This window comes from Diceros bicornis, unplaced genomic scaffold (assembly GCF_020826845.1).
Source record: "Diceros bicornis minor isolate mBicDic1 unplaced genomic scaffold, mDicBic1.mat.cur scaffold_161_ctg1, whole genome shotgun sequence".
Classification (NCBI taxonomy): domain Eukaryota; kingdom Metazoa; phylum Chordata; class Mammalia; order Perissodactyla; family Rhinocerotidae; genus Diceros; species Diceros bicornis.
Genome location: NW_026691067.1, coordinates 445179 through 470051, shown reverse-complemented (window position 1 = coordinate 470051; position 24873 = coordinate 445179). Strand labels below are relative to the sequence as shown.

Below are 24873 nucleotides of genomic sequence, written 5' to 3'. Positions count from 1 at the left end.
CACTTGAGAGGGATCTTGAGATGAAGGCCAGGCTAGATGCACATATTCAGTTTGTCTTATTGAACCAAACATGATGACTAAATTAAAAACCCTATAATCAGGACCATAGCCCACTTAAGATATTGCCTTTATTAAAATGATTAAAGTTTTATTAAATAAGAACTGACCGTAATCTTTGCTTTCCGTAGTTACTTCTGAGAGTGTAAACTTCATCAAATATTTGAAATCCTTACACGGAAGCTGTGACTCCTGACCTGTTGGTTGGAGCCTACCTCCAAGTGCAAGCTTTGAGTTTATAAGAATGGGTACCTATAGCTGTCGAAAAGGCAGGAGGAAAATTAGATTCCAGGAGTAATAGACTCAAGACTCCTGGTTTATTCAACATGGGACTGGCTCGTTGCAGAACTGAGAAATACCTTTTTATCTCTCAAGTTTTAGGCTTATTTAACATTTCATATGGCTATTTTAGATTCCAAATATTATTATCTAGTATAAAAGAGTGCTTTATGTTTTTCTTAATTCTTAAGATGCACAGTAGTCATGAACAGTAATAAGTGTATCATTGAAGAATTATCGTTGGAGCATTGACAGGATTTAAATTCTGTATCTGTATGGTATAATATTAGGTTCTCATTTTAAGCTTTATATTTGAAAAGCCAGGTATAGCAGAATATTAATAGTAATGTAATAATCACAAGAGTTTCAACATAGTAAAAAAGTGCTAGTAGGCAAGTATGTATTTGGTTTTCAAACGGTATCTAATTGTTCTTATCAGTATCAAAAGATCCTGTTACTGCATGTGTCCTTATGTTTTATTTCGTTTCTTTTAGGTCTCTTTTATTCAAAACCTTGTATTTTGTGTAGAAAGAGTTTACCGTGTGCCTGATTTTGGTGTCTGGGAAAGAGGAAGCAAATATAATAATGGCAGCACAGAGCTACATTCGAGGTAATTTGTTTATTTCTAAGGGTTTTTTTTTTTTTTAATTTAAATGTGTGGAATTTGAATATGAATAAAAATCAAAAGTATTAGATGGGAACTGTGGTTTCTATGTTAATTTCATCTCTTTTTTTTTTTCCTATGTGATGCAGATGAAATTCACTTAAAATTAAACCAGAAGAGTCTGCTCTCAGTGCCCATAAACAGATGCAGGAAAGGAGCAGGGTGTCTTTCCCAGCCTCCCGTGGTGTTAGTACATGCATATCAGCCTCCAGTCCACGGCTTGGCCTTGCTGCTCAGCCAAGTCATTTTCTTTTTCCTCTTTACAATGACACTCTTTGAAAGATCAAGGAAATTAAAATTGCCAAACACCTATGTATATACATTGCATGTAAAATTCCCTTCCATGTTATAGAGCTGATTTTTGTCCTAATCAGAGATACTTATACCCTTCATATAAAACTTAACATTCATTGGTTTCTCTGAGAGGTGTGGTCACCATCTTGAGCTGTGGTTTAGGGGGTTTGAATAAACAAGAATAGTTGATAACTTATGTTAGTAGTTTTTGAGTTTCCTTTACTCCTTAGGGTGAGGGAAATAGCTTTAATGACTGATTGCACCTTTCAGATGTTGTAAATTTTTGCCCAGGAGGTCATCTTTTAACTAAAAAGTGTAGCTCAGTGAGTCCTATCCATTTCACACTAAAAGATTTAAGAATTTAAAGGTGATTAACTATAGGTCAGTTTAGATCATTGAGACTTGAAGTAGAGAAACAGTTTAAGAAACACTGGTTAAGAGGAATCCACAGCTGTATACTTTTTTGGGTAGAAGAACTAATCACACAGAAAACTAAGCCAATATAAGATATAAACTAAGATATAGAAACTGGCTCCAGATCTCTAGCTGTGTATCATCTCCATGCCTCAGTTTCTTCATCTATAAAATGAAGATAATAATAGTTTCTACTTTAGAAAGTTGTTATAATGATTGAGTTAATATATATGTAAAGCATTTGAATACCTGGCATAAGTGAGCACTAGAATACAAGTGTACTCACACATTTAAGAATATTTTAACAACAAAGATTGAAACAAAAAGGACTTCAGTTAACTCTGGTTAACTAAAATACAAACATTTTTCTGTAAGTTTTATGATTCATATGAGGCATTTTTATAGTACACAGCAGAATAGTAGCAATCAGTGAAGAAGTCAGTGAAGTGGAGAAATAATTTGTGGGAAAGTTCAGTTCAGACATTAAACAAATTCTGGCAAATATTAAAAATAGGAAGATAATGTTATATTTCAGCCATAATCCAAATGAAGTTCTCAACATTTTCCAGATTATCAAATTACAAGAAAGAAAGTGGATTTGATTAGAAAAGGTGATTTTTAAAAATTTACCTTTTTAGCATTTATGATTTATCAGACCTTTTATCTGCGTTTTAATAACCGTTTGATACATGCCAATGTTATCCCACTGACATTATTTTCAGTATAAAATATTTGGAGTAGGGTTTTTTCTGTTTAGAAAAAGTGTAGTAAACTCAGAAAGAACCTTGGGTGAAAGATACCATCCTCGAAAGTGAAGGTGTTGGAAGGTTTCTAGTGAAAAAACAGGCTCCAACTTGTTTTCTTGTAACTAAGGTGCTAATCTTTAATTGAACCATTAAGGATTGTATTTCAAGGCTTGGAAGATCATTATATGATGTTCTTTGCTACCTTTTGCATGCAAAATTAATCTTAATTGTAGCAGGCCAATTCTATTCAAATGGATGGGTAATGAAGTTTGCCATTAGGTTTGGATGATGGGTTTTATACATTTAACATTGATCTTTTAATTTTCTATGGTATAACACTTTACAATTCTCCATAAGAATTTTAAACATTTTTTTCAAATGTGTCTGACCTCAGATCTCCACAAGCCTTCTTGGATGTGTCACCTCTGGTGCCAAAAGGGTCTATTTTGACACTGCAGGCGGACTTGGCACTGACGGACGCAGCGATAGCGGTAGTGGTGGGAGGCCAGTATCTTTCTGTGCTCAGGCCTGGGTAGTGGAATGTGGAGCTGCTGCTTAGCCTGTTGCTGCTGTAAGACATCCCAGAACTGTCTGTGCCTGGTTGGATCTGATCTTTACTCCTTAGTGCAATACCCTGTTATCTCCTTAAGCTGTCCTCCTCATTTCAGACAGCCTGAAGTAGTCTACAGTAACTCTTGCTGTAAGTACCCACACCACCCTTTTTGCCTTCTGGCTTTCTTTGCCGTTCTCCCTCTAGCTGTGTACTATATGGTCCTCCTTAGCAGGAGTCAGAGAAGAGACAGAGCACAATCTGACTGTTGCCTTGGTGCTCACTAGGGCCTTGGCCAAAGCAACTGGCTTGGTGAATGTTCCTTTCTTCCCTTGTCACACTGGGCACATCCCTTCTAAGCTGCAACTTGATCAAAGAAGGTTACCACCCCTAGGCCCCCAAAACGCACACATAGTATTCTGAAGTCAGAGCCTCCCTTTTCAGCATCCATTCTCAGTGGTCCTTTAATAATTGCAATCTGTGGCACTGTCCAGTTACAGAATATATTTTATTTAGGTCGGGCAGGGAACATTATTGCCTTTTATACGGGAAGAAACTAAGGTTTAGAAGGTTTAGCGATCTCCCCCCGACCCTGCCTTTAAATGATACACCCCAGTAAGTAGTAGAACCAGAACTGGATTCCAGGTGATTGGCCTCCAAGTCCAAAGTTGTTTCTGCTCTTTCACGTTGTATTTTCAAGTCTTAAAAAGTTTTTCTAAAGTTTGAAAGAACAGTAGGGTATATGCTCTTGGTGAAACTGTTATAAGTTTCAAGTATATCTTTGTTTAGTAATCAGTACAGCTTGATTCAGCTTAATGCTTTGATCAGACCCTTCCTGATCTGCCCTTTTCAGCCCCAGGTTTGCTGGTATCCCTTTTAGTCCAAGTTTTTGAATTATTTAGTATTTCTTAGATAAACCCTAGAATTTTTTTCTGAAAGGTGATCTCTTTACATTTATCTGAACCGCATTCTAGCAGCTGCCTCACCCTTTTCAGGGCTTTAGGAAAAGGATCCATTGCTCTAGGCTCACTATGATTTTCTTGAAATGTTTCCTAAGCAAGTGTTCCCTGCTTTCCTGGTTTTTCTGTTGACTTGACTTTCCTCAAGTGACGTGCTCCTTTCAGTTTCTCCCAGGGTGTCTGGAACTGTGTCAGCTAATTCTCCTCTTTTCTCTTGTTCAGTCTCTAACAAATGCCTATGTATTTTAAAATCCTATATTATTTGATTTAATTACATTTTCCTCCATATATCTTTTTGGTACCTATTTATTGTAGCACTAATTCTTAACCCCCAGAATTACGTATCCAAGTAGTCTTCTCAGCTGCTCCAAGTTGAATTAAAGTATTTTAATCTTTATATTTCCCCTTTCTCATTTATGTGAGGATATTCCTACACCTTGGAACTACCTTTAAACCAAAATTCTTTGTTTCGGAGAAGAGATGAGTCATCTATAAGATGTGAATTGAATCTTCACCAAGACTAACTTTGAATTTTTTGGCTGTTGGGAAGAAAAAGGAAAATTGTACTTAATAACTTAGTAATGTGGATATCTGCCCAAATAGAAAGAAAAGTTTTTGAAACATTAACTCCTAAATAGAACTTTCTATTTAAGAGCTTAATTTCCTTTTTTACTTTGTTAAATCTTATATTTGTGGTACAAAGAAGACTGTAGAAGCAAAGAGAATTTAGAAATTTAGATCTGATTTTTCAGTTTTTTTTTTTTTCATGGTTTTATGTTCTATTCGCTTGGCTTTTCCAATAAAGAAAGCCATCACTAAAATATCAGATAAGTAACCATCATATCACCACTTTACTCAGTTTAAGATGCTTTTAGTGACCATTTTATTCCACACAGTGCTTGTTATTTAAAGTAGCTACTTAATCTTCTTAAATCATTTTTGATGTTCCAGTCATTGAACTATGATAGAAGCAACTATCCCTCCGTTCTGCTTCATTTTATATATTTTTGCTGTACTGAACAATTCATCAGCACCCATTAAAACTATAGTCCTGTCAAGTCCTTGCTGTTTCAGGGGATATGATTGGGTGGCTCAGGGAACTAAAGCATAGTGTTAATGAGCAGGAGGATGTGAATTTAGTTCTCATGCTTGTCAATGAATTTTTTGGATTCTGTGGTGGGTTATCAATCACTGAGTCCAAACCCATCATCTTTTCTAGAAAAGCTTTGAAATATGCAACAAACCACTTTTATTACAAACTATCTCCCAAGCGAACATCGCTTCATTTTAGCCCTGTTAAATGAATGTTGATGTAACACTTTTCAAGAATCAGATTGGTGAATGTTCTACTGGTAGTATTCACCTAATATTAATATATTCAATAACTAATTATAGAGTAATTTAATTTTCTGAGAATGTCTTGTGCTAGTAAAATATTTTTAACTCTTACAACAGTATGTATTATATTTGACAGTAAAATGTAAGATCACATTAGGAGTATGTTTGAGTTTCTAAATAGCTTGCTGTAGCCAGAGAGTTAAATAACCAGTAGATAATAAAGTAACATATTTGTGAATTTCAGTTAAGTCCAATTATTTAACCAATTGCATTGGGAAAGAAAGTTAAAAGAGAAAGAGTTCCACATTTACTCTAGTCCAGGTACAGTGTTTGTTTTTTTTTGTAATGCTTTATTTAGAAGACAATTTCCAAATTCATCCTTAAGCTGTCTTGTTAAAGACAAAACCTTGAGTTAGCTACATCGTGTATCTCCTCCAGTGCAGTATTTCTTTTGGATATTTGCCTTTTGAATAATTTATTTATTCTCACTTCTCAAAATACTACAAACAGTCTTCATAACACATGTACCTCACACTGTAAGTGGAGGTTTTCTGGTATTACTCAGTTAAATGCATGTAAATGTTTGTGCGTTGGGGCCTATAAGGGAACTCCTAGGACATCAGGAACACATTCTTAAGCAAGAACACCAGTTGACAATGGATGTTTTTGCATGAACTGTCAGAATAGATGACCCCTAGGGGCTCTCCTAACCCTTAGGTTCCAGGAGTCTAGAATTCTTATGCAGGTACTATTTGGTTTCCATTTGGAGCATGCAAGGCTGAGTATGATTGGCCTACTTATTCTGGGTACGTGATAGAATTAGGAACCTGACTTAGATTCTTTTCTGGTTACCTATTGTTGCCAATAAACTACCCCCAAATTAGAGGCATAAAACAACAACAATATTTTATTAGTATTAACTCTCATAGTTCTGAGGGTTGCTGGGCTAAGCTAGGTGGTTCCTGCTCACGGTCTTTTATGCATTTTCCGTCAGTTGTGGGTGGGGTTGGAGTCAGCTTGATGGCTTCCTCACTCAGGTATCGGAATGTTGACTGGAACCTTGGCAGGAGCTGTCTGCCACAAGACTTATATGAAGTTTTTTCATATAGACTTCCTCACAACATGGTGGCTGGGTTCCAAGGTCCAGCGTCACAAAAGAGAGGGCCAGGTGGGGGCTGTATTGCCTTTTATGACCTAGCTTTAGAAGTCATGCAGTATAACTTCCACCACATTCTATTTGTTAGAGTCAGTAAGACCAGGCCATATTCTAGTGAGGGGAATAAGACTCCACCTCTTGATGGGAAGACTGTCAAAGAATTTGCAGACATGTTTTAAACTGGCATATATTTTTCGCTTGGACTTTATACGTTCAGGTTCTAGGCCTTGTCATTTCTCTGTTTTCTTTTTCCTACCTTCCTGTGGGTTCTTCAGCATTTTTTAGAATTGCGTATTGATTTATCTGTAATGGTTTTGAAGGTATCTTTTTGTATAGCTTTTTAACGATTGCTCTAGGTATTACATTATATATATAAACTGAGTGTATCGCGGTCATTATTTCACCAACTGGAGGCAAATATAGAAGCCTTACCTCCATTTATGTCTTGTTACCCTCCCCCATTTATATTATAGTTATCATAAATATTTTTCCCACATGCATTTAGAACCCACAGTGTTACAACTGTTGCTGTAATTGTCAACATAATTTATAAAACTCAAGAAGAGAAGAAAAGCCTATCGTGTGTACCCATATTTTTTCTTCCTATATTTTTTCTTCCTTTTTGATTGTTCCAAGGTTGATTGGTTGGTTGGTTGCTTGCAATCATTTTGTTTTGAGAACTTACTTTAGTCATACTTTTAGGGTGGATCTGCTGGTGACAGATTTCTTATTTTTCTTTCATCTGGGAATGTCTTGTGTAAATAAATAAACAAATAGGATATATTTACTGGTATAAGATTCTGGGTTGACAGTTCTTCTGTTTCAATGCTTGAAAACACTTGCACCACATCCTTTTAGCCTTCATGGTTTTTGGTAAGCAATTCATTGTCATTCCATTGTTTTTCCCCTATAGGGAAAATGTTGTCCATGGCTACTTTAAAGATTTTTTCTTTGTCTTTAGTTTTCAGAAGTTTTGATGTGCCTAGCATGGATATTTTTATTTTATTCTGATTGAGTTTCACTCGGCTGCTTGAATCTGTAGCTTTTTGTCTCTTGCAAATTGGGAAGTTGTCTGCCATTATTTCAAGTACTTTTTTTTTAGCTTTGCCCTTTTTCTTCTCTCCTTGAGGGAGTCCAATGACATGAATGTTAGATCTTTTGTTATAGCCCCAAAGGTCCCTGAAGCTCTCTTTGTTTTTTTTTCTAGTCATTTTTTTTCTCTTTTGTTCTGATTGGATAATTTCTATTGTTTTATCTTCCAATTTGGTTATTGTTTCCTCTGTCTCCTCCATTCTGCCATTGATCCTGTCCCTGAGCTTTTAATTTTTATTATTGTAATTTTTCACTTGTAAAAACTTTGTTTACACTTTTTTGTTTCTTAGCTGAGGCTTTCTATCTTTTCATTTGCTTCAATCATATTTATAATTGCTCATGGAAGAATTTTTATTATGGCTGTTTTAAAATCTTTGTTAGATAATTTTAACATTGCTTTCGTCTCAGTGTTAGCATCTATTGATTGTCCTTTTTCATTCAGTTTGGCTGGGTCTGGTTCTAGATATGATCAGTGATTTTTGATTGAGATGTGGACATTTTGAGTATTATGTTGTAACACCCTGAATCTTATTTTAACTTTCTATTTTAGCTATATTTTTTTGGAACCACTCTGCCAGGGGAAGGGGGCAGGGTCATCACCTCATTACTACTGGGTGGGAATGTAAGTCTAGGTTTTTCTTTGATATCCAAGATGGAGACTCTTCATTGTTGCTGGGTCTAGTTGGGATGCCTAGTTCCCCAGTAGGCCTCCACTGATACCTCCTTGGCTAGGAAGGATAGGAGTGCCTCATTACTCATTCCCAGTTGGCCTCTACTTACGTAACAGGGAGAGGATATGGCCTCTTTGCAGCTGGGCAGTAGTGAAAGTACTGACTCTCCATTGGACCTCCTCTGATGCCATCCCAGCAGAAAGGGTAGGTTCACCTCATTACTGGCAAGCAGGTGTGGAAGTCTAGGCTTTCCGTGTGTTCTCCACTGATGCTGAAGTGTGAGGGGGGAGACTTCTTAACACTCATTGGTAATGAAAGTCTTGGCTTCCTTCTTGGACTTCTCTGACACCACATGGCAGCTGAGAGGGTTGCAGGCTGGGTGCAGTTCCTTATTATAGACTCAATGTAGAAGTCTAGGTTCCCCACTAGCCTTTACAGGAGTGAGTGGGGGTAGGGCCACAGTTTTCTTTTCTTGAGTGGTTCTTCTCTAAATTTTAAATTGTCTAAATTTTGAGTGGTTGTTGTCTATTGTGTTTTGCTAGGCTATCCTTTTCCTGGTCCTTTGGCTAGAGAGAGCAGGCTTCTGTTGGGGCTTTTTTTAATGCACCTACTGGCATTTCCTGATTTTTGGCTTCTTTAGCTCTAAGTCTGGTATATTGGAGGCAAAAAGGAAACTCAAGGAACCTACCAAGTGTTGTTCCTAGAATCCTAAGGCTCCTAGCCAGTCTGCCTTTCCATCTTTCTGAGCCTTTTTATTTTTGTTATGTGATGTCCAGAGTTTTTTGTTGTACTTAGTGAGAGAAATAGGGAAACTTATGTCTACTCCACTTCCCCATCCATGTATTTTAAAAGGTTTCCCACCTATTTACTATCCTGTAATAAAAGTAATGCATACTTGAGAACATTTCATGTAAACAACCCATTGAAAATGTAGATAATGATGATTCGAATAGCTTAGAACAGTGGTTCTCAAATTTAAAGTGTATTTAACCCCCTGAGGGGCTTTTTAACACTGATTGTTGGGCCCCACTCCTGGAGAGGAGTGAGAACTGGCATTTCTAACAAGTTCCCAGATAATGCTACTGCTCTGGGGACCACACTTTGATAATCACTCCTTTAGAGAAATGCTGAAATGATGACAGATCATTAATTTTAAATAATTTTAATGGCATATGCATTTGCTTTTAATAAAAACAGAAAAAATGCAATAAGTAAAATAAACTGGATATTAGATCTAAAATATTTAAATGTTATTTATAAGATGACAGTCATATTTTTAATGAAATTTGGGTCTTCCCATTTTCCAGCACTATTGTATGTGGCATTTGAGAGGGCAAAGGAGTACGTATTTTATTATAAACAGAACAATATAGCAAAAAATGAGAGGTATGATGATCAGTTGTTTTGTGAGCATAAAGTAATGCCTATTTTATTGGACTCTAAGCAAAGAGTATTTGAATGGGTATATTAAACCCCACTCCGTGGTAAGTGTATGATGTGCAAGAACTTTTTTTAAGGCTCAGAGTTGATGTCAGAAAAGCTCTTTTACATTGATCTGAGCTAATGATGCGCAACCTTGTTATTACTGTGCACATATCATTATAATATACCTTCCTCTAAAGTTCATCTTTTTTTTTCTTGAGTTAGTGAATATAAATGATACTGGAATTAAAACTACTCCCATCAATAGTATGACCATTTGCCTAGATCAAGGTGAACTTAGAAATATTTTTCCCAGAAGATCACTAACTATAAAAAAGAGAAATTAAAATAGTGAAATGTCAGACTGCGATCTCTTAGACATTATTCTTCCTACAGAAGTTGTTCTAAGTTTTAATAAAGAAACTTACTTGTGAATATTCATCAGATAATGGTTCTTATTTTGTAGCCAGATATATTAGAGTTATAAAGTATTTCCTTTTCTCTTTTAGCTCTGTTGGCTTAGCAAAAGCAGCTCTAGAAGCAATTAATGGATTCAACCTCTTTGGCAACCAGGTAAAAAAAACAGCAATAGTAACAATAAACTGTGATTGTTTTTTTGAATTATGTTTTTAATTAATTTGGCCATTCATTAACCAAGTTGTTCCTTATGATCAGAGAATGTCTGAAATTTATGTGGCAGACCATGGTTGAACAGACTTTCCTTTGAATATGATTTGCTGGTTAAATTTTAGTTTTCTAACTAAAAAACATTGCTTAATTAGAAAAAAAAAATCTCTTCATAAAGAATTCTCATTATCTTTGTTCGCTAGCTTTGTCCTCAGGTCTCTTGTTGAGCTTTCACAGTTTTAAATATTCCTAGCCTTATATATCATATATTTTCCATATTAGTTCTCACGTTGGTTTCAACTTAATGTAAATCTTATGTAGAGGGGAATTTGTGTAATATGTGCAGCCAAAGAATTGAAATTTTTAATCCTAGCTTAACCCTCAACTGGCTGTAATTATATTTCTAAATCTCATTTTCTTTGGGATAAAAGAGAAATCCTAAGGGTTGCCTTAAATTTTCTTAAAACAAGATCTTTAACAAGTTTCTGCACCCAATCAAGTGACCATGGATTGAGTTGTCAATGAAAGGGAAGAAAATGTAGGAATACAGGTTATTACTTTGGATCAAGAAGTAGGCTAATTGTCTTTAGCAATTTTTGTAAAGATTCTTAAGATGGGAGGGCAAAGGAAGTTTCCAGCTGATATTATAATTAACCCTAAGCTATTAAAATACTTGGTGCTCTAGTGGTTAAGATTCAGCACTCTCGTTGCTGTGGCCTGAGTTTGTTTCCCGGTCAGGGAACCTCACCACCCATCTGTTGGTTGTTATACTGTGGCACCCATGTGTTGCTGTGATGCTGAAAGCTATGCCACTGGTATGTCAAATACCAGCAGGGTCACCCGTGGTGGACAGGTTTCAGGGAAGCTTCCAGACCAAGGCAGACTAGGAAGAAGGACATGACCACACATTTCTGAAAAAATTGGCCATGAAAACCCTATGAATAGCATTGGAGCATTATCTGATACAGCACCAGAAGGTGAGAGGATGGAGCAAAAGGACCAGGGGGGGTTCTGCTCTTCGGTACACAGAGTCACTAGGGGTCGGAATGGACTTGATGGCACTAAAAACAACAACCAATTAAAATGCCGAGTCAGTAAAAATATGTTTTAGGAAGTTATGCAGATATGCAAAAGGTAACATGTTTTTTGTTATGGCAATTATAATACTATATACCCGAAGTCTTGAATTTAAGAAAGTTTTAAGTTGGAGTGTTATAGTACAACTGCCTCTCTTTCACTCCCTACATCCACAAACTCACTTCTGTTCTCACTCTAACTTCCTCTTGGAGGATGGACTCTGCTTACATCCAGGACATGAAGAATGAAGAATGAACATAGACATGAATGGATTGGGAAGAGGGGAGCAGCACCTTATTTTGGGTGCCCAAGACTAAATCGCCCACTTCCTACACTCTTCCTCCTCTCTCAAGACCTCTGGCTGGAGAAATGGAGAGATCAGAGCTCCTGGGGGTTTGAGGGGTGTGAGCCTATCGAAATCATGATTATTAATATTATGCCTCTCCTGGAGATTCTTGGTGCCTCTGGCACTGATCTCTTGGCTTATGTCAACATTTCTTTCTCACTGGAAGAGTCAACATACTCATGGAAGTCCCACATGTATCCTTCAGTACTTCTCATTTCCTTTTCACCCTTGCCTCACTCTCAGTACATTCATTTAAATTAGTGTGTACGTGTGTATGTATGAATTTGTGTGTGTATATGTGTGTGTGTATGTCTGTGTGTTTGTGTATGTATATAGGTATATTAGATAGATAGGTAGGTGGGAAGGAAGGAAGGAGTATGGCATAAAAGTATAAAGGCATAAACATGGCATAAAGGTATGGCATTGTAGCATTATTTATGATGGCCAAGATATGGAAACAACCTAAGTGTCCATCGATGGATGAATGGATAAAGAAAATGTGGTAAATATATATACAATCATGCTTCATGTTGCGATGTTTTGGTCAACAATGGACTGCATATATGATGGTGGTCCCATAAGATTAGTACCATGTAGCATAGGTGTGTAGTAGGCTATACAATCTAGGTTTGTGTAAGTACACTCTGTGATAGTCATACAATGATGAACAGCATACAGTGTGCCTAACAGCACATTTCTCAGAACATATCCCCATCATCAAGTGATGCATGACTATACAATGGAACATTATTTAGCTATGAAAAAGAATGAAATCTTGACATTTGTGACAACATAGATGAACCTTGAGGGCGTTATGCTAAGTGAAATAAGTCAGACAGAGAAAGACAAATAGCATATGATCTCACTTATATGTGGAATCTAAAACAACAAAACACCAAGCACATATATACAGAGAACAGATTGGTGGATGCCAGAGGTGGGGGGTGGAGGGTGAGTGAAATAGGAGAAGGGGGTCAAAAGGCACAAACTTCCAGTTATAACGTAAGTCATGGGGATGTAATGTGTATCATGGTGACTATAGTTAATAATACTGTATTGCATATTCGAAAATTGCTAAGAGAGTAGATCTTAAAAGTTCTCATCACAAGAAAGAAAATTTTTGTAACTATGTACGGTGATGGATGTTAACTAGACTTATTGTGGTGATCATATTGCAGTATATACAAATATTGAGTCATTATGTTGTACACCTGAATCTAATATAATGTTATACGTCAATTATACCTCAATTAAAAAAAAAAGAATGGCATTGTATTTGGAGTCAGGAGACTCACTGTATGCTCTGTACTCCCACCAGTGAGTTCTGTGACATTGGATGGTTGTTTACCTGTCTCGGCTTCCTCATCTAAAAAAATAGGGATAATGATACTAGGACCTAACTCAGAAGGTTTTCATGCAAATAAAAAGCTTAGTATAGTGCTTGGCAAAGATTAAACCCTCAATAAATATTATCTCTTGTTATTGTTAATGAAGTACTGGTAATGTTAAAGAAGGGAAATGAAGAGATTGGACTGAAAAGCCTCTAGAGAGTATCTCAAGGAGACTTAGAGGAGTCATGGACTAAATCAATAGTGTTACAGCAGCAGTCTGGAAAGATACAGGTCTTGCTCTTCTGCCTTCCATGGCATACCAAGTAGTGTGCTGAATGGAGTTTTGTGTCTAGGTTGGACGTTATAAGGTATTGGTCAGCTCTTTTTTGCAATCGTGCCATCTCCTTTGATGTCCCTGAGTCTTAGTGTATGTTGCTTATGTGTCTGGTATATATACTACATATATGCCTCCACCTACATAGAAGCCCACACGTATACATGCTACCTTTCCTAACTACCCATCTTTCAGGGCTCTGTCTTCAGCCTACTTTTCCCAGGAAGCTTTCATAGATCTCTTAGCCATAACTCTAAAAGCACTGAATTGCTCTACTATACTTTCTGATTCTGAGTTATAAATATACTGCTAGAATTGTTCCTCAGCCATAATGTCTCAGTCTTGGCTGCACAGTGGAATTATTTGCAATACTGATTGCTGGGCTCTACCCCTGGAGATTCTGATTTAATTGGTCTAGGGGGAGACCTTGGCCTTGAGATGTTTCCAACTGCCCAGGAATTGTAATGTGCAGCCAAGGATGAGAATGACTGCTCTAAGCAGAGTTAATATTGACCTTGGTTAGCTCATGTCCATTCCCAGCAGAGCTGTGTGCCAAACGTTTGCCGAGTTGACTATTCGTTGAGTATTTTGGATGGAAATATAGACAAATAATGTCTTATTCCTTTAGCCACATAGATGTCACATGTTGCAAGTGGAGCTCTCCATGTTCCTTTTTTTTTGGATAATATCAAACAGTATCCTAGTTTTACCAATTCCCTTTCATTTTTGTTTCTGATGTGGAGAATTACAGAAACCTGACTTTGTTAATGTTAAAATTTCCACCTCTACAGCAAAGTTAAAAATATACCTGCTAAATAGTAGCACATTTAAGAGTGCATGTGATCTTTTCAGTGTTTAATCATTTTATCATATTGCTCCATGTACTTCAATGGGCTGTGGTCTAATTAAAAGTCAGTGGCTGGGAAAAGAACTGATATAACAAAGAAATGTTTTTATTCAAATGAAAACCTATAGAAACCTCCTCAAGATTTGAGGGATTTCAGATCAGATGAATATTCTCAGCTATTTCCAAAAACTGTTGATGTAGTGTTTTAGAAGACCTGATCATGTGTCTTTAACTAAATTAATTTAGAGCTTTGAAAAAGTACACCTATTGATCGCAACTCAGACAATCTTAGATCTTTGGAGCTGGAAGGGCCCTTCTCTCAAAATGAGTGGTCACAGAGTTGAGGTGGCTTTTCACTGGTCATGCAACTAAGAGGCAGAACAGGAATTAAACCAAAGCCACTTGGGAATGAATCTGGAATATCAACTATTAGTACAGGAAATCTTAAATCTTGAATGCTTTCTACCTTTAGAGGTGAGAACTGTGCATTTGCTTTTGAAAACTTTTAAGCCATTTTCTTCTTTTTTAAAAAATTTAATTTTTTTTATTGAGGTGTAATCGACATATTAGTTTCAGGTGTACAACATAATGATTCAGTATTTGTATATATTATGAAATGATCACCATAATAAGTCTAGTTAACATCCAAACCCACATGTAGTTACAAATTTATTTTTCTTGTGGTGAGAACTTTTAAGATCGACTCTCCTAGCAACTTTCAAATATGCAGTACAGTATTGTTAACTGTAGTCACCATGCTGTATATCACGTCCCCATGACTTATTTATTTTATAACTGGAAGTTTTTATCTTTTGACCACACTATTTTCTTCTTAATTGTTGAACTTCTGAATGAGACATCCACTTGGCAAACAGCATGAAAGGCTTGCCTTTTGCCCTTTTTGTGCTTCAGTATATGAGATAAGACAAATGTTAATTTTTATTTTTATGGAAAATTGTTGGGTGGAATAAGCTTTTAGCTTTGATAATGGTTATTATGTGTTCTTACACTTCCTTTCTTCTTTTTTTTAAAATGTCAGACTTGTCTTATTATTCAAGGAAAAAACCTTATCCTTTAAATCTTTCCTTTGAAAGCAAGTTATTTTTCTTTGGCAGAAAATATCTAAGAAGAAAATGTGATAAAATGGCCTAATGTCTTTAGTGATAAGTTTATAATAAAGGCTAATTTGGAGCATTTAGAAACATACTCATCAATATGAGAATCACATATTTCATCATACTTTCAAATATGTTCTCTATAAATATAGTGACATATATAATATTTAAGTGATATTTGACAATATTTAAATAATAATTTTTAAATAAATTATAATTCACACTCAGCAAATGTCATAGACATGCTAAGCAACAGTTTTGTGGTTCCTGGGTCTGAGTCTCAGCTCTCCCCTTTCTGAAACCCTGAGAATTACTACTCAGGTTCATCTCGCTCTGTAGTTGGAAAGTTCTTTTAACGCATGTGAGTAGAATCTTCTGTAGAAAAGAGAAGCATGGCTTGTGAGAGGGGCTGCTGGAAGCTACTGTTGGGCCAGTAAGTCAAAGTTGACTATTTACATGCCCATTGCCACCACAGCCATGGTGCAGAGGGGTAATTCCCATCAGTAAATATCCTTTCTGTAAGAATCCTGCTCTCCAGGCTCTGCCACGGAGCTCAAGAACAGCTTAATGCTGAACTAGGGAAGAAAGTCTCCTGCTCGTAGTTCTGTGGTATGATTTTGCGTTCAGAAGAACAGAAATCATGTGTAGTAGATACACTGAGTGGGTTCATCTTGTTTTATGCTTTGATGCTATGTGGCAGCAAGCCTATTAGCTCAGCTTCAGAGAAGTGATTGATGGGGTAAAGGCAGGCCCAGACAATCCTTCAAATCATTTCCCTTTGAGTTGAGACTAAAGAGATCAGCAGTGTCTTATGGTCATAGATGTCACCCTTGGCTTTAGGTACCATCTCAAAAGTGTTTGTTGCAGTCATGGAGTCTGGGGTAGATGGTTCAGTGCAGCTCTTCCCCACCATTGGAACTCAAGTCCCCATGACAGTGGTTAGGTTGAATCATCTTCTAGTGTATTTACTAGAAAGTAGTCATAGAAACTCAGTTTGGGAATACAGTTTGAGCTATCAGTCTTAAAATATGCTCTGTAGGTGGAGTCAGGATATGATGGTAGAGTTGTGATAATTTCAGGAAATGGAAGATGAAAATAAAATATACAGTGTTAATCAGATACTTTGGAGTGACATATACATATAAAACATCCTTTCATATTCCTGGTTTTGATTGGAGAAATCACAATACTGACAAATGTGCTGAGGCCAGAATCTAAAAGGTAATGACTAGAGAAATTGCTCATGTTATGCAGAGCATTCAAAGCAATGCAGACATATCAAACTTCCTTTGAAATTTGCAGGCATAAAATTAATGTGTCTGATGATTTAAAGTTGGTGATAATTAATTCCATAAGTAGGGTCTCCTTGATGACTTTCTTAAAAATTTGCTTCTGAACAGGAATAGGTGCCCATGGTCTTAGGTGAATTTTATGGTGAATTTTATCTTCCTGTGAATCTTGGCCCTATGCCTAAGCATGGTATATTTTTTAAGAGGACAGCCACACAATATAGTTAACTAGCATTTGCTCTCACTGTTAAAATCCAGTAATATTATGAAATTATTTTTCTCTTTGTGCATATTTCTTAGAGGCTGGCAGAGGAAGAAACCTGAACAAATACTTTGATGAATTTAGATAAATAAACCATTTATTCGTGCCCAGAAAATAGAAGTTGGCTTGTTTATATTAATCAGATAATGGCAAGAATTGCCAAATTTGCTATTTCACTTCATTATTTATAAATTACACTAGTTAGATTTTATCTTTTAAAAATTCAGTTCAAGGCAGACTTATTTGGCATGCAATTAACTTTATTAATTATGAGCCTAAGGATAAATTATAAGTCCTGTTATTTTGTGTATTCACAGGCTCCCAACATCTCGTACCTATTCATTTCTCTGCTGTTTGTTCTAACTACCCTGCCTGCTCCCCTTCCCACAAAAATTCAGATCCTAGCTTTGGTCCTTGCCTTCTCCATGAAGTATCCCAGGTTCCCTATTTTGCTTTTTTTATGTTACCTTTAGAGATTTATTATCATTATTATTCTCTCATCTAAGCCACTCACTTGGTACATAGGCCCATATCTTGGTACATCGTCATGTATTGCCTGCCATGTGCAGTCTTTTTGTTTTGTTTAATATTCATCTGGTTAGGACTGATTATCACCTGGGTCAGCTCCTTGAGAGCAGAGGTCAAGTTGTATCTTGTTTTCCTCAAAGCAGAGAACACATCACTCTGACAGTGGCAGATACCGCATGAAGCTTTGTTGAATTCAATTTTGTCAGTGGATATGAAAACTAGGGAATTTCAAATAATAGAAAGGACAGTTTAGCGTTAATCTGGTTGTAGAATGACAGCCTCACTCATTTCTTCTTCATTTATTAATTTACTCGTCAGAGTTAAAACAGATTTAAGAAATGATATTATGAATGAGAAATCATTCTATTTTTTTTTTTTTTTGGTGAGGAAGATCAGCCCTGTGCTAACATCTGCCAATCCTCCTCTTTTTTTGCTGAGGAAGACTGGCCCTGGGTTAACATCTGTGCCCATCTTCCTCCACTTTATATGGGACGCCGCCACAACATGGCTTGCCAAGCGGTGTGTTTGTGCGCGCCCAGGATCCGAACCGACGAACCCCAGGCTGCCGCAGCGGAGCATGCGCCCTTAACCACTTGCACCACCGGGCCGGCCTGAGAAATCATTCTATTTTATGAGCTAATACTCATGTATGTACATGGGTGAACAGGGAAAATATACATATAGTGAGTCTGATATTTGGAGGTAGGGCCTAGTACCACTAGACGTTGAGTTTCAGTCTAGGTGATTGATTTGAGGTATTTTAGTTTCAGAGTGAATGCGTCTTTGAAGTTGGTGAGAATTAGAATGATAGTTCTCTTCTTCCCTTCCCCATGTGTTTTTCTGAGTATTCTCTTATAATGGAAGCTATATTTGTATTCCAGTTTCATTCTCTGTGTTTTCAAAATGTTTAGCTCCCCAGTAAAAGAACAAAGCTATGTTTACTTACGGCTATGCTCGTAAATATGGAAAGCACTAATGGCTAAATATTAAATTTTTTTTAACTTGGTTAGCAGACCAATTGACATTTTTTGTTACACCTGTCTTTTTGTTCAAGTTTTTTGGCTCTTACTTGAAAGATATTTTTTATTGTGGGAAATTGTATAACTTAGTGGTTAAGGTGTGGGCTTCTGTGTTAGAGACTTGATTTTGAACCCGTGCTCTGTTAAACTAAGATTTAGCATCTTTTTCAGTAAAATGGGGATAATAATCCTCTATATATGGGGATTAAATGAGATAATCCACGTGAAGCATAAAGCACAGTGCCTGACACAGTGAATATTAGCTTTTATTTGCATTTTTATTATTTGAGATTCTCCTGTCTCTATATTTTAATCAAGTAGTTTTTATATCTATAATTCTAGATTGTATCTAAATTTGCTTAGTTTGATCATATAATCAACATTCTTTATTAGGACTGTACAATTCAGATTTTGTGAACTCAAATTGGTTCTTGTTTTATTCCTTGTCAAAAATGTGAGTAAACTATTTGTATTTTTATTAACATAAATATCCTTAATTGATTAGTTATCTTATAATCAATACATTTTGATTTATAAGAAGACTGAGGAGAAATAGGGAAATGTAAAAATAACATTTTTTATGATTATAAAATGAATGTTTATTGCAAGAAATTTGGGAAATGCTGAAAGTATAAAAAAAGAAAATTAAAATCTTCTGTAATGCCACTCTCAATGCAACCAATGTTAGTGTTTTTGTGAAATTTCTTACAGTCAAAATGCCCAATGTTCTACAAGTCGTTTTTTCTTAATTTAGGAAATGTTTTTCTCTTTCTCGTTCCAGGGCTGTTCTTGGTCGGTTATATTTGTGGATCTCGATGCTCACAATCGCAATAGGCAAACTTTGTGCTCACTCTTACCCAGAGAATCAAGATCTCATGTGAGATATTTTTATGATAAATTAATATGAGCTATCATTTATGATTGTTATGTAATTTTGTTTACTTTTCTAAGAATGTGTTCCAGAATGTTAGAGGTTGCCAGCAGAGAAGAGAAGAGAGAATAGACGTTGCCTCTCACTTGCCTGGTCTGTGGAGGTCTTGTTCAGGAAGTGAGCAGAGCTGTGGACAAAGCTGCTTTGTCTTTCGAGTCTTTTGTAGAACAGGAGAAACGTAGACCTTTTATTTTTTCAGGAGGGAGTAGCAACATTATACCAAAATGAATTTTTTTGTCACAGAATATTAGAAAAATATTTTTCATAATTTATATTCCTTTTGAATAAAATTATTTTTCATGCTTCTTTTCTCTCATTCGAGTCACAATTTTTTTGGTCTGATAAACTTTTATATGCCTATAGTACGCAATTGTGGATTTTTATAGGGGTTATTTATGGCTCTATTCTTAGAAAACACTCAAAATGGAATAATTTAATTATTTAAAAATAACTGTTTTATAGAAGTAATGCAGGATTATGATAAAAGAAAAACAAAACCCACAAATAAGCGAATAATAATAATATAATATCCACTCGTTATTCCACCACTCAGTTATAATCTTAGGGTGACAACATTTGTGTTTATATGTTTTTATATATTTTTATATACATATATACTTTTCATTTTATAATACTGGGAGAATATTGTTCATAATATTTGATAATCTGGTTCTATGAATGGACATGTTTCCAGATCAATAAATGTTTCTACAATATAAACTTTAATGGCTGCTAATTTACTTATCTAATTGTTGGACATTTAGATTGTTTTGTGTTTTTCACTGATACCAAAAAATTGTTATGAGAAACTAAGTTTTAATGATTAGTTATTGGTGTTAAATTTTTACACACTGCCTTAATTAATATCTTAAAGTTTGAGTCCAGTTTTGAACCTTGAAAATACTCCTTATTGGTGAATAAAGTTTCATCTCCTCTGTAAGCTTCACTAAACCATACCATATAAGCGTCTGTGTGTCCCTTGCAGCACAGCAATCTCACTGTCAGTTAAAGACTTTTATTGACTTATTCTTGACTTATTTCTTATTTATTTACCTTTTATTATCTATTCCTTATTTATTGACTTATTTTTATCGGCTTTTCATCTCCATGCTTCTCCTTGGGCTGTGTTGATCATATCACTGCAGGCACTTACAGTCCCTTCTTTTTTTAATTGCTGCCAGAACACAGATGCTGCCCTGCTCCCCTGCATCACTTATCCTGCATTTGCCCTGGATGATGAAGTTCTGTTTAGCCAGACACTTGATAAAGTGGTTAGAAAATTAAAAGGAAAATATGGATTTAAACGTTTCTTGAGAGATGGATATAGAACATCACTGGAAGATCCCAACAGACGCTACTACAAACCAGCTGAAATGAAGGTATCAAAAACTATTCTATATCAGAGCATAACAGAGTGGTCAAAAGCACCGATTGAGGAGTCAGACTTCTTGGGTTTGACTTCTGGCTCTGCTACTTACTAGCTGTCTGGCCTTGGGCATGTTAATTAACCTCTCTGTGTTAATATTCTTCATTGGTAAAATAATAGTACCTACTATTATTGGTCCTATTATTGAGGTTCTTGTGAGGATTAAATGAGTTAGTATATATAAAAATGCTTAGATTGGTGCTTCGCACATCGTAAGCACTTGATAAGTGTTAGCTCTTACCACCAGTGAAGCCCATTTGCTCATATGGAGCCATATTGATTCATCGGGTGAATAATTCTTCTTTCACACTTTCAGAACTCTGCCTGCCTGTTTCATACCATTTGTCTCATGTAATAGAAAATATCTATTTGTGATCCAATTTTCAATCTGTTAAGCAAATGCTCTTTTTTTTTGTTTCACTTAGACACTTCCCTTTGAAATATAGTCCTCTAAATAATTAGTTTTAAAAAATTTTCTATTTCAAATATACATATGTACCACTATATCTAGATTTATACTAGGTGTTTTTAAGCTGTCCAGAAAACTATAACACCCCCCAAAATGGTAAGTGTGCCTCCACATTGCTGAATACAATTAGTGGGGTAGAGTGAAAATTATTTTTGTAAGCATTGTCATAATTTTGACTCATTCACTGAAGATAGGGAAAATCCCATGAATCTGTATATAAAAAATGTCCAGGCAGCATGGTACCTTGTAATTTGTTTGACAATTAAATACTCTTTTAAAATTTAGTATACACTTAGTTTTGCAGAACAGCGAGACACACTATTTATCATTTTATTTAATTTCACAATTGACTATCATTTGGGAGCATTAGGAGCCATTGTATTGTGTACATCTTTGAAACCTTACAGCAGTCTGTTAGATTGGGCCAAAAGATCCGTTTATCTCTTAAACACCTTGAGATGTTTCTTTTCTATTTAATACCTTTCCTGTGCTGATTTACAGCACTTACATTTGAACTGGACCCCCTGTAACTACCACCCTGCATACCTTCAAGTTTGGATCAGTCCAGCAGGCTCTCTCTATTTCCCACCTGTTGCTGAGCACCACTGAGAAAGGCCACAGCAGTGTGGATAGATGCCACCCCGGATTTAGGACATCCATCTTGGTTCAGTTCTCATCATTGCTTTCACTGCTTGTTAGTTCTGCTATGTGACCCTGCCAGGGACTCCTCTTATAAGCTTTTCAAAATTTTTTCCATTTGTACTCAAGTTCCCAGACTTGACTTCTCACTTTCTACTTGTTAGCCTTACATTTCTGTTTGGCCTCCTCCACTGCGTCTATCCTTCATCCATACTTACCTCCATATCTCTTGTCTCCCAGAAGTTGCTGTCTGTTCTTCATTCTAAGGCTAACCCTCCATATGTACACCCCATCCTGTTCTCTTTTACTTCCTAGGATTCTTGCTGTATCATTTGTCTTCTTCCCTGATAGATAGGTGTCTGTTTTGATCTCTTTCTTTTTGTCTCCGCATCTTCCCCACTTCTTCCTTTCCGCTGTTTTGCTTCCCCAACTCAAATCAGCTTCTTTTTCTTCACATAAACACAATGAAGTTCATCATTAAAAAAACAAACAGAAAACTCTCCCTCACCACTCACCCCTGTCTGCCTCCCATCGCCTCTCTCTTTGTGGCTACACTTCTGAAAAGCATGGTCCATTCTAGGTGTAGTACCTCGTTTGTCTCTACTCACTCCTTCACCTTATAACCCTGCTCCTCTTCCCAGTACTTCCGGTAGCTGTGCTGGCTTCAGTCAGTTTAGGTCACTGGGTCATAGTGATGCTTTTCTGGCCTTATTTCACTTATTTCCTTGGCATTTGGGTGTCTTAACTGAGTTCTCTTACTTGGAACGTTTTCTGTGACCCCATTCTCTTCCTCACTCTGCTTACTTCTCTCACTGTCTTTGTTAGTCTCCTCTGCAGGTTCCTCTTCTTCCACCTCTTAAATATTACTCTTCTCCTGGGTTCCATCCTTACTCTTCTGCTATTCATGCAATCATAGCTATCACTGTTAACTTTAGTGTCTCTATCCCTAACTCATACTTCTCCCCAGGAGTGCCCTACCATGTATCCACCTGCCTTCTGGACGTCCTCCCTTGGATGCCCTGCAGTCTGCTTATGTGCGTCTCCCGCTCTTCTGCCCAGGTCGCAAACCTGAGAGTCATCCTAGGCACTTCACTCTCACTCACCCCTCATTGTCACTCACCAAGGCTGACAGATTTAACCTTCCTCTCTATTAACTCCTTGGTTTAGGCTAGTGGTTCATAACCAAGAACAGTTTTGCTCCCCAGGGGACATTTGACAATATCTGCAGACATTTTTTCATTGTCACCACTTGGTGGGTGCTACTGGCATCTGGAGGTAGAGGCCAGGGATTCTACCAACATCCTGCAATGCACAGGATAGCCCTTACAACCAAGAATTATTTTGCCCAAAATGTCAATAAATGCTGAAGCGGAAAAACCTTGGTTTAGGCTATCATCTTTTCTCTTTGGATTATTCCCAGCAGCCTTCCAATTGGTCTCATTTCTTGCCCTAAAACTCTCTTCAACACTGCCTGCTGTCCATCTAGCAAGTAAATCTAATGAATAAATCTGATCCTGCTCAGTATTCAACAGTGGTTCTGTGTCGCTTCCAGATCAAAGTCTTAGTCTCTTAGCGTGACCTGCCAGGCTCTTCTTGATCTGGCTGGCCTGGCCCACCTGTTGGGCTTCAGCTTTCACTATTTCTTCCCTGCTTGTTCCAGAAATACTGAATTGCTGGTAGTTTCTTTAAGAAACTTTGTGCTTCCATGCATCTGTAGTTTATACTTTTGTTTCTCTGTGTGGAGTTCCCTTAGCTCATCTCCCTGGAGAAATCCATCAAGCATTAGCTGAAGCATCTCTTTTCCTATAAACCCTTCCCTGACCCCCTAGGCAGACTTGGGTCTTTCATTCCCTGTGTTTCTGGTATATCACGTATATAGATTTCATCGGGTGCTACAGTTGTTCGTTTACATGCCTGCCTCTCCCCTAGGCTGTGAGCTCTTGAGGGCAGCTTCTCTGTCTTTTTGTCTTCACAGCCCTCTGTCTAGTTGGTGCCAGGCATTACTGAGTACTTCGCAAATGCTTATTGAATGAATGACTACTATGTGTGATGGATTAAATGAATGAGCGTTTGAATAATAAGAGTTCTGAGAAAAATTTTTAAAAAAGAACAATGAAACTACTTATAAATCAGTCCAATTTTGTTATTACTATAAATGAATCTTTTATGTACATCCTAACTATAATTATTCTAATTAATATAATTTTCTAATTAATTTAGTGAAATTTTTAATATTTTATTTTTGTTTTAGCTATTTGATGGCATTGAGTGTGAATTTCCCATATTTTTCCTTTACATGATGGTTGATGGTAAGTGAGCTTTCCTCCTGAAATTTAAGCTATAGGATATAAGTGGTTTAAAGAAGAGAAAAATGAAATATGACTCCTTTCAGCTAGCAAAATAGACTGCACACAGTGATGTTAACTGCTCTGCATTTTTGTACGCTACTCTTCTGCTTTCTGAGTGAATATTAAATCATTTTCTGTAAAAGAATTTAAAGAATTAAAGAAATACTTTATTTAAAAAATGATGCAAACATATTTTCATATTTGCAAAGAAGTTTTTTTATGAATAGAAATCACGAATACCATAATTCGTAACATTGTGAATATCTATAATATTTACACATATAAATAGAGATATTTCAATTAAAATTCTGTTTTCGATTCTAAATGCTAACATGACCTTCTAAAATCAATTTCCTGAAAAAATATCATGCACGTTTGCATTACCTTTTTCAATTTTATTTTTATCATTTATGTAGAAAATTACCAAAATAATTATAACTGGGCTAATAGATTTTCCTAAGGTAAAATTTCTGTGGTGCTTATTGAGCTCAGATGCTGTTGGATTTTGTATTTTACGTTTTAGGAGTTTTTAGAGGCAAAATCCCAACCAAGTAAAGGAATATCAGGACCTTCTGACTCCAGTGCTTCATCAGACCACAGACGGTATAGTTGGCTTGTTTTTCAAGAAATTCTTCCTCCTGAT

The 24873-nt window shown here is 36.4% G+C and overlaps 1 long non-coding RNA gene across 1 annotated transcript; it reads left to right on the top strand.

The window, feature by feature from the left end:
- Nucleotides 1-829: 829 nt before the first annotated feature.
- LOC131402595 (uncharacterized) lies at nucleotides 830-24170 on the top strand. Its single transcript, XR_009218802.1, has 5 exons — nucleotides 830-946; nucleotides 10152-10215; nucleotides 19199-19294; nucleotides 20530-20727; nucleotides 24134-24170. It is a non-coding gene; the product is annotated as an uncharacterized LOC131402595 (long non-coding RNA).
- Nucleotides 24171-24873: the final 703 nt, after the last annotated feature.